The sequence below is a fragment of the Syngnathus typhle genome, linkage group LG20 (assembly GCF_033458585.1).
Source record: "Syngnathus typhle isolate RoL2023-S1 ecotype Sweden linkage group LG20, RoL_Styp_1.0, whole genome shotgun sequence".
In the NCBI taxonomy this organism is placed as follows: Eukaryota; Metazoa; Chordata; class Actinopteri; order Syngnathiformes; family Syngnathidae; genus Syngnathus; species Syngnathus typhle.
Window position 1 is genome coordinate 9,472,465 of NC_083757.1, and position 10,629 is coordinate 9,483,093.

The 10,629-nt window shown below is 47.2% G+C and overlaps 1 non-coding gene across 1 annotated transcript; it reads right to left on the reverse strand.

The window, feature by feature from the left end:
* Positions 1–3,612: 3,612 nt before the first annotated feature.
* Positions 3,613–3,694, reverse strand: trnas-gcu (transfer RNA serine (anticodon GCU)). The gene has a single exon. It is a non-coding gene; the product is annotated as a tRNA-Ser (tRNA).
* Positions 3,695–10,629: the final 6,935 nt, after the last annotated feature.

A 10,629-nucleotide genomic window follows, 5' to 3' on the forward strand; every position in this document is an offset into this window, starting at 1 on the left:
TTTTTTTGGGCACCTGCAGGTGGAGAGTCCATTCGTCAATGATCGAACGACGTCTGACTCTCGCTTCCCGCAAGAGCGTTTTTATTAAGAAAAACAGGGTGGGGGTGACAGTAGACTGGATAGAGAAGAAAAAGCCCTTGACCTCTAGTCAAAGCATAGCAGGAGATGTTTTACGACATTGTGTAGGATGGGACAAGCTATGTTATTTATTACTGGTTACGCACCAACATAAGAATAAAACTAATCTAGCTAGGTTATTTATTACTGGTTACATACATTCCAACATAATCATACGATCAAGATAGTTTGGAAAACCCTGACAGCTCCCACAATTGTCATGCTGCTATGTTTTGTGAGTTGTTTTTGTCTTGTCCTGTTCGTCGTATTGTCACTTCCTGTTTTGTTTTGGTAACTCTCCTCTCGTTTCAGTTCGTGGGTCCTTCCTCTGTGTGTCAGGCTACTTGTCTTCCCTGATCCCAATTGTGTGCACCTGTGTCTTTGGTCCTAATTGTCTGCACCTGTGTCCTCACCTTTCTATGTGTATTTAGCCAGCGTCTTCCCCTTGTCTTGTGCCAGTGCGTCTGTTGGATTTTGTCCACAATTTAGGGAGCGCGCTATCTGCGCCTCATGGCCATTGCCAATCACCTGTTATCCAATTTACTCACTGCATGCTCGTTTGATTTCTTCAGATTTAGGAAAATGCTAAGACACTGAAGCAGAAATTAGACTTACACAGGTTGGTTGAGTTCAATCACAATTCTTGTTAAGAAAGCTATGTTTTCAGGAAAGTACAATACAGCACTGGGCCTTTCAAGAGCAGAGAGTCTCCATTCAGAAAAGGCCACATTCAAGGTTCTTTGGTCAGCTTATATTCATTTCCACATGCCAATGTGGGCCGAGTTTGATGGGTGATGAGTCAGGGGGTGTGACAAGTTCGCAGGAGATTCTGATTTCATGGGAGTGGGTGGTGGTTATGAGCGATTCAGTGTGTGTGGGGGCTGTTGTCTTCCATCCCGTCTTTCGGCCTTGGCGATCATCTTTGGCCGAGTCCTTGGCTGGCTCCCTCTGGCACCTGCTGGTTTTTATCTCCAAGTGACCTTCCTGTAAACATTCCCCTCCATTCTTGCACATAGACTGTCTCACCTCATTCTTTCATCATTATTTCAATTTTGTCATTTTGTACGAAATTATGTGAGCTTTTTGTCTGTGACATCATTAATCTATTAATGTTCCTTGACTATGCAAAGTTTGTTCTTTTGATACTCCATGTTTATTATCTTATTTTCTTAGTTTAATCATGCTTCCAACCATATATTTTCTTTGTTAGGCAAAATATTTCCCTCTGTCCAGAACGTTCAGTAGTAATTGAAAACTGGCGTCTAGCATTAGTCAAAACATAAAATACAATCAAGTACTGAACACTTTTAGACGACTTTGGCAGTGTCCGTGATTTAGAGAATCATCAGGCATGCATTAAACAGTTCCTTAAGGGCCATTAAGCTATTCAAGCAATATATCAAAAAACATTTGTTATTTCAAAGTGCTCAGAAATATATATCAGTTCATGAAGTTATAAAAACCTTTGTCATTACCACCTATCAAAAATGTCTAGTTATGTCTTCTTTATTGAGTTGGTGTGTAGGTATAATTATATGCTTAAAATGTTTCTTTTATTGATTGAATATGTGAATATACTTTTCTACTTATGTACTTTATTCAATGAGGTTTGAGCATATCTGTTTTTGTAGCTAGGCAGGACTTTTTGTATTTTGACCCCATTCCTTCACGTCTTGTCCCGTCTTGAGCACCAGCGATCGCGTGAGTAACAGATATCACTTTAGAGAACCTAGTTTAGAAGATACCTTTTTTTTGTCAAGCCTGACCGCTGTTTTTCAATTTTGTTTTCCCTCGTTTTGAGGTGCTTTTGGTTTTTGCTGTCTTCAGCCTTGTTTTCACTCTTTTTGAGGCGCTTTTGTTTTTTTTGTGCTGTCTCCAGCCTGTTCGAATAAATACCTTTTGTTTGCACTCTGCATCCGAGTCCTCTCCCTGATCCAAGCCTGACAACAATAGCTCCTACAAGATGTCTCCCGGGTCTCTTAGCTGGCTCGTGTCTTTGTTTGTTAGCCTTGGAAACTCCTCTATCTTGTTTAGCAGTGTGTCCTCAATTGCTTCTGAGGAACGGTGACACTCTTCAACCCGTTCCCAAATCATCTTTACGCCTCCAGCGGGTACTGCATGAACCCTTTTCACCTGTTCTGCAGATCTTGGATCTAGCCACCTTGTTAGTAGGTCGAACTCCTCTCTTTCTGATAAATTTAAGTCTTTAGTCGCGCCAATAAATGATACTTTCCATGTCCAATAGTTTTGCGGTTTGTCGTCAAATTGCAGTAAACCAACGCTGACGAGTTACCGTATTTTCACGATTAAAACGTGCACCGTAATAAAAGGCGCAGTCTCAGTTATGTGTGCCATGACTGTGTTTAACACACATATGGCGCACCGCATCATAGGGCGCGGGTTTTATATATACAATCTACGCCCCTTTAACATTCTCATGGCGCTCTCAACTACGTCCGCCTTACAACAACACACACAAACACACACATACACATACACACACGCACACAAATACACACACGCAGCAGTGACTCTCCAATACACATCGATACCAAATGATCAGGTGTTGCTTTTCCGCCTTTTCCGGACAGTATAAAACCTTCTTACCTGGAGATGGAGGATGTTGTTACATCTGCTGAAGTACCATGTGTACTGACCGCCATTAAACAACCCAAGATCTTGCCAATAAAGAACAAACCGTTACCCCACATCTTAGTTTTCCTGACCCAACAACGGACATCATCAACAACACGCAACAGCTGTTGATGGAATCGAACCCGCACTTTCTTAACTGTGAAGCGGACATGCTAACCAGTTCTCCACCGAGCCACCAGAGTATAAATATTACGATATTGAGTCAAATACAAACCAGATTACAGATACAATGGAGCCTCGGTTTTCGACCACAATCCGTTCCAGAAGGCTGTTGGAGAACTGAATCGTTCAAATTCCGAATCATGTTTTCCCATTACAAATAATGGAAAAAAGAATAAAATTTAAAAACCCCGCCTTTTTAAAGTATTTTTTCATTTGTACATTTTTGTCCGATCGCGCAACTGCAGTGCTTAGCCTTATTGTGACAGAGCGGTCGCTAAAATTTAGAAAATATTTTTAAAGTCCTGATGTACTTTCCAAAATTTAAGTGGACGTCAGTGCGCAGGGAACTTAATTTGGTCCGATCGCGCAACCGCAGCGCGCCGGGCGCTCACTGTTGCATTGCTTTAGGAGCGTCTTTGTGTTTTAGGATGGCTTTACTGATCCCACTTGCTTCCTTTGGAGGCATGATTAGAGTTGTTGCAATCCTCAGAGTAACGAGAATGTAATAACGGACGGAGTCAGTTGACATGCGTGTCCTCTCGTGAGGTTCGACAATCGAATTTCGTTCGACATCCGGAGCAAAAAATCCTCAAATTTTTTGTTCAAATATTGATTTGTTCGAGAACCGGGACGTTCGAAAACCGAAGCTCCACTGTAAAACAATGTAACATTAACTTTCGACGAGGATGGGATTTGAACCCATGCGTGCAGAGCACAATGGATTAGCAATCCATCGCCTTAACCTCTCGGCCACCTCGTCTTGCTCATATGGTGTCGACAACACGTTGTGCCAAGATACTTTGTGTGAAAATCCGACGAGATGAAATGCTGAGTGGAGAGCACAATGGAGTAGCAACCCATCGCCTAAATATCTCAGCCATCGCATCTCATGCATGAGTTGTATGGGCGACATGATATGGCATGTACGGGGTAGTATAAGCTACAAGGTAAAATGATACGATACTTTAGATGTGAAATGAAGAAGAGCTAAGCCACAAAAGAAGTGACACTGTCAGCAAAGAAAAAAAAAATTTCAATGTTGTCTCACCCCAAATCTTTGGGATCATCGGCTCTGCGCAGTTGGATAGTTCCTCTAACATTTTAACATCAACATTCTTTCATGGTCTGCCTGGGTATCTCGGCTGAAGATCCTAAAGAAAAGAACCTAAATTTCTTGTATGCTATTGCATGACTGTATAGCCTCCGGCCGTGTGTGTTCCATCAGCGCACAGGGCGTGTGATGCGTCAGTGCAGTAGTGTTGGAGTAGTAGTGCCTGTAGTTTGTGCATGCTGCATGCTGCCTCTGCTTGCCACTTTTCTGCTTTCAGCTACCGCCACCGGCTAGCCCTCTGTTTCCGGGGGTGAAAAGAGGAGCCGAGTGTGTAAGTCTCCTCAGCCGGTACACAGCCTCTCCATTGCCAAGACTTGCACACGCCTCCTCGTGGCCACACACGGTAACTGGCACCTTGCGGTCCCAGGCTAAGTTGTGCAGGATCTCGGAGCAGCAGTGGGCCCCAGAGATGTGGCATGTAGGCCCACCGGTGTGTGGACACGCCCTACTGCCCATCAACCACTGTCCCGGCTGTGGGTAAACAGCTCCAGCTATGGGTAAATAGTGAAGACCTCAACGGTGGACCAGGCGGAGGATGATGGCTGACCTGAGGGGTGGCGTCACAACGGCTGGGAAGGCGGATGAAGGCTGCAGCAGAAAAGGGTCACCAGTCGTCTTGGTCTCCTTGCCACTGGACTCTGACCCCGATCTGTCAAGGACAGTGTGGTGACTGTCTGTGCACCAGTCTCCCCACTTTAAACAAAGTCACGCACAGGCGTCTTTTTCAGGGAATCCACCTTACATCCCGGATTAAAGTCCTGTGGCGACCAGTAAGTGGCAACGGGGGCAGGATTGTGAAGTCTGGAAGCCCCTAGTCACAAGCTGGCACATCAGGCGGTGGATGTTAGATGATCGTTGGGCTCCTGGACCGAGGCAGATAGAGCTCTTCGGTAGCTGCATCCACGACTGAGCAGCCCTTTTTAGGATCCACTCTGCTCACCCCTGATGGGGAAGGGGCTAGAAAAGGTGCCCTAAACATAGCCTGCCTCAAACCTCCCGACTGGATTACCGCGTTCAGAGGGATCACCAATATGCGGTCGAAACCACAAAAACATGAATTTTGGAGCATGGAATGTGCGCACACTAATGGACAGTGTAACCAGTGATAGGCCGGAGAGGAGAACCGCCATCATTGCCAGGGAACTGAGAAGATGCCGGATTGACATAGCTGCTCTTTCAGAAACCCGGCGGGCAGAGGAAGGTCATCTGAAGGAGGAAAAGGGTGGATACACTTTCTTTTGGAAAGGAAAGGCCACAGATGAGCCTAGGATCCATGGGGTTGGTTTTGCCATCAAGAACCAACTGATCAGTCAGCTCTCTGAACTCCCTGTGGGAATCAGTGAGCGCCTGATGACCCTCCGTCTGGTGCTGGTCAACAACCAGACGGCAACAGTTCTTAGTGCTTATGCACCTACCCTTGCTTCCGATGAGGACAAAAAAGAGGCCTTCTATGCCTGTCTGGATGATGTATTGTCAAAAATCCCCAAAGAGGACAAGATTATTATACTGGGAGATTTCAATGCCAGAGTGGGCCGGGACCACCACCTCTGGAAGGGCACCATTGGAAAGGAAGGCATTGGAAACATCAACTCCAACGGGGTTTTGCTTCTTAGCAAATGTGCTCAATATGACCTTACCATCACGAATACCATCTTTCGCCAGAAGAACAAACTCAAGGGTTCATGGAGACACCCTCGCTCTAAACAATGGCATCTTATTGACTATGTCATTGTCAGAGCCAGGGATCAGCGCGACGTGACCATCACAAAAGCCATGATGGATTCAGAGGCCTGCTGGACAGATCACCGCCTGATACGATCCACGATGTCCATCAGACTCAAGAGGAAGAGGAGACTCCAAAAGAAGCTGAGCCGGCAGAGACTAAACCTCGAGGCCCTGAACAACACTGCCACCCTGCAGCTGTTTCAGGCCTCTCTTGGAGAAAGCCTCATTCAGGAATACCCTGAGGACATCGAAAAACACTGGAGCCTGCTCAAGTCTTCCATCCTCGACACCTGCCGTGCCACTCTCGGGTACAAGGCCAGAAAGCATCAGGACTGGTTTGATGAGAACGACACAGAGATAGAACAGCTCATCTCCAAGAAAAGGGAAACCTTTCGTGTCTGGCAAAATGACATCACCTGCACAGCAAAGAGACAGGCCCACTCCAAAGCCAAGGCTGACGTCCAGAGCCGGGTGAGACAGATTAAAAACTCCTGGTGGACAGAAAGGGCACTGGAAATCCAGAGTTTGGCAGACTCTGGTGACACCAGAGGCTTTTTCAGCGCTACTAAGGCTGTCTACGGCCCAAGCCATCGCGGCCAAAACCCCCTACGCTCTAAAGACGGGCAGGAGCTGTTGAAGGACAATGAGTCCATAAACAACCGGTGGAGAGAGCACTTTCAGGAACTCCTCAACCGTGACAGCACAACTCAGTCAGATTTCCTCAGTCACATCCCTCAGAGTCCCATCAGGGAAGACATGGGTGAACCTCCCACTTTAGTAGAGGTCCAAGATGCCATCAGGAGCCTGAAGAACAACAAGGCCTCTGGGCCAGATGGGATCCCAGCTGAGGTCCTAAAGGAAGGTGGACTAGAGCTCCAGCGCCACCTCCATTCCCTCTTTCTGAAGGTCTGGGAAAAAGAAGTACTCCCCTCGGAGCACAGGGATGCTCTGATAGTGACCATTTTCAAGAAAGGGGACAAAGCGGATTGCGGAAACTATAGGGGCATCTCGCTCCTTTCAACAGTTGGCAAAGTACTTGCTCGTGTTCTTGCCAATCGCCTACTGCCACTGTCTGAGGAAATTCTCCCAGAATCGCAGTGCGGTTTTCGCCCATCTAGAGGCACTGCAGACATGATTTTTACAGCACGCCAACTCCAGGAGAAATGCCGTGAGCATAAACAGCCTTTGTTCATGGCTTTCATAGACCTTACAAAAGCCTTTGACACGGTGGATCGCCAGGCCCTATGGAGCATCCTTCTGAGGTATGGTTGCCCGGACAAATACGTCAGAATACTGCGTTTATTACATGACGGAATGACAGCCACAGTGCTCAATAACAGCTCCTTGACTGAGCCTTTCACTGTAGAGACAGGGGTCAAACAGGGATGCATTATTGCACCCACCCTGTTCTCTGTCTTCATTGCCGCCATACTCCACCTCATCAACAAAGAACTACCACACGGAATCCCAATATGGTACAGGACTGATGGCAGGCTCTTCAACCTTAACAGGTTCAAAGCCAAAACCAAGATCAGAACCACCACGGTCGTGGAGCTCCAGTATGCAGACGATAATGTCATAGCAGCACACTCTGCAGAAGACCTCCAGGGCATCCTGAACTCCTTTGCTAAGGCATACAGAGCCCTGGGTCTGACCGTGAACATCAAGAAGACCCAGGTGCTACATCAACCCCCACCCAACCAGCCATCTACTCCGCCCATCATAAATGTGGACAACACTGCACTTGAATATGTTCACCATTTCCCCTACCTCGGCTGTTTTCTCTCCTCCAAAGCGGACATTGACTCCGAGGTCAACCATCGCCTGAACTGTGCCAGTGGAGCGTATGCCAGACTCCGGAAAAGAGTCTTCGAAGACCGAGACCTCCGGGTTGACACCAAGCTCCTGGTTTACAAAGCTGTGGTTCTCCCCACCTTACTTTACGGGGCAGAGTCATGGACAACCTACAGCAGGCACCTAAGAGCTCTTGAACAACACCACCAGAGAACCTTGAGGAAAATACTCCGGATCAAATGGGAGGACAGACGCACAAACATCAGCGTTCTGGAGGAAGCCAGGATACCGAGCATCACCACCTTAATAATGCAGCACCAACTCCGATGGACAGGACATCTCATCCGCATGGCTGACACCCGCCTCCCCAAACAGATGTTATACTCCCAGCTGGAGAGAGGTCCGCGAGCCCCGGGCGGGCAAAAGAAACGTTTTAAGGACAACCTCAAGACCAATCTCAAGAAATTCCAAATAACATCTCGGGACTGGGAGCGCATCGCCTTGAACAGGAACTGCTGGAGGGCAGCGGTGCAAGAAGGTGCAGCACATCACGAAAAGGAACTCCGCCGTGTCGCAGAAACCAAACGACAACTCCGAAAGGAAAGACAAAAACTGGCTCCAGCACGACCACAACCCACCACCACTTTCCCCTGCCCACACTGCACAAAAATATGTGGATCCCGGATCGGCCTCTACGCCCACCTGCGGACCCACAAGTAGACGACCCTGAAAAGAAGACCGTCATACTCGTTCCGAGTGACCGCCGATGATGATGAGCCTCCGGCCGTCATGACTACATTTTACCGTGGCACCATTGAGAGCGTCCTCTCCAGCTGTATTGCTGTTTGGGGTGGCGGCTGCACTGACTACAACTGGAAGGCCCTGCAGCGCATAGTGAACACGGCTGGTAAGATTATTGGTGCTTCACTCCCCTCCTTGAAAGACATTTACATCTCCCATCTCACCCGCAAGGCGACCACGATTGTGAGTGATGTGAGTCACCCCGCTCATTCTTTGTTTGATCTTCTGCTCTCTGGGAAGAGGTATAGGAGCCTGCGCTCCCGCACCACCAGACTCAACAACAGCTTCATACTCCAGGCTGTTAGGATCCTGAACTCGCTTCCCTTTCTGCGTAGCGTCCTGTACTTTTGCGCTATGCTCACTGTCTGCTGTATGCACACTGGCTCCGTTTTGCTCTTCTTATTTATTGTGTTATCTGTTTATTTATTATTTGTTCATCACTCTTATTTATTGTTTGTGCCTTCTTGTTTTTATATTGTGTCGTTTATTTGTATGTCTATCGTGTAATATGTCTCGTCACCGTGGGATAGAGAAAACGTAATTTCGGTTTCTTTGTGTGTCTTGACATGTGAAGAGATTGACAATAAAGCTGACTTTGAATTTTTGACTTTTGTGGCCGTAGCATCCCCGGAACGAATCTGGGTCATGGCGTATTTAAATTACCTTGCTGAATTTGTCCGTTGTTCACTGTTAGACGCAGAGACCACTGCTCCAGCAGAAGAAGCCAAAACCCTACAAACAGCAACCACAGAATCATCTCAACCACTAGACCGGACCCAGACCGACCCTCTATCGCCTACAGCCGCCGGTACGGAGACCAACCATGCTCAGCAGCTCCCACACGCTTCAGACCCCCCCACCTCTCCAACTCCAGAAACCCATCACCCCCCCCCCCTCCTCTCATCCACCCACCACACCTCACCCTACACACCCCCAGAACCCCCCCCTTCTCTCATCCACCCCCCACTTCCCACCCTCCTCCATATCCCTTTCTCCCTTCCCCCCTCCACTGCCCTTCTCATCACACATGAATGAGAGGATTGAACGGGCAAACATCAATATAGCCAGCCCCCATCGATGCTCCACCCAGGATCCCCAAACCGACCTGAACGAACCCAGCCCCCATCGATGCTCCACCCAGGCTCAACCCCTCCCCATAAGCAAACTGAACAGCTCTCTACACAAACCCCCTTTCCCTCACCTAACTCCCCCCATACGTCCCCCCTTGTCCCATTACTCCCCGCAAGCCAGAGTTCTAAGGAAAATTCCTCACCCAAAAACAGCAAGAACAAGGTCACACAGCAACATACTCCAGAAGCTATCACAACGCTGATCACTCCTAGAATAAACAACCCTATCATCCCAGTTTGTTCCGTCCCTGGATCAAACCTGATACCCATCCGTCAGAAACAGCTCCAGAAATCAAAACACTCCACCAGAACCAAAACAATTCGAGCGGCCCTGCTCAATATTAGATCATTAGTCAATAAATCACTTCTCATCAATGACCTCATTACGAGTAATGAATTAGATATCATGTTTCTTACAGAGACCTGGCTTGATCTAGATAACAGAGAATATATCCTTAATGAATCAACTCCACCTAATTTCCACTGCATTGACGCCCTCAGAATCGGAAAGAGAGGGGGAGGCGTTTTCCTAATCTATTCTGATTTGTTTCAATGTAAACGGACGTCATTTGGAGATTGTCTTTCGTTTGAGTATCTTGGAGTTGTAATGAAGTCTTCTCCCCCTGTCCTACTTATGGTTGTATACAGACCCCCAGGTTATGCTAATAACTTCTTCGTCGAATTTTCTTAACTCTTCGCTATAATCTCCTTGGAACATGACTGTATATCAATAGTAGGTGACTTTAATATTCACATAGACAAACTCAATGATAATAACATCAAAGAACTAAACGACCTCCTTGACACCTTCGACCTATCCCAGCATATCTCTGGACCTACACACAACAGAGGCCATACACTGGATTTATTCATAACCAGAGGTCTTGAGTCATCTTTCCTCTCAGCAGTCGATATTGCCTTATCTGATCACTTCTGCATCTTTATCGAAATGAAGGTCACCCCTATAGCTCTCAGTCAACCACAAACCATTAAAAAGCGGCACTTTAATGAGGCCACTAGTACACTATTTATGGAGGCCTTCTCGCAGGCCCCTACCCTTCCATCAGAATCTGTCAATGACCTCCTAGATAACTTCAACTCTAAAACCCTAAAAGCTATCGACGCAGTAGCCCC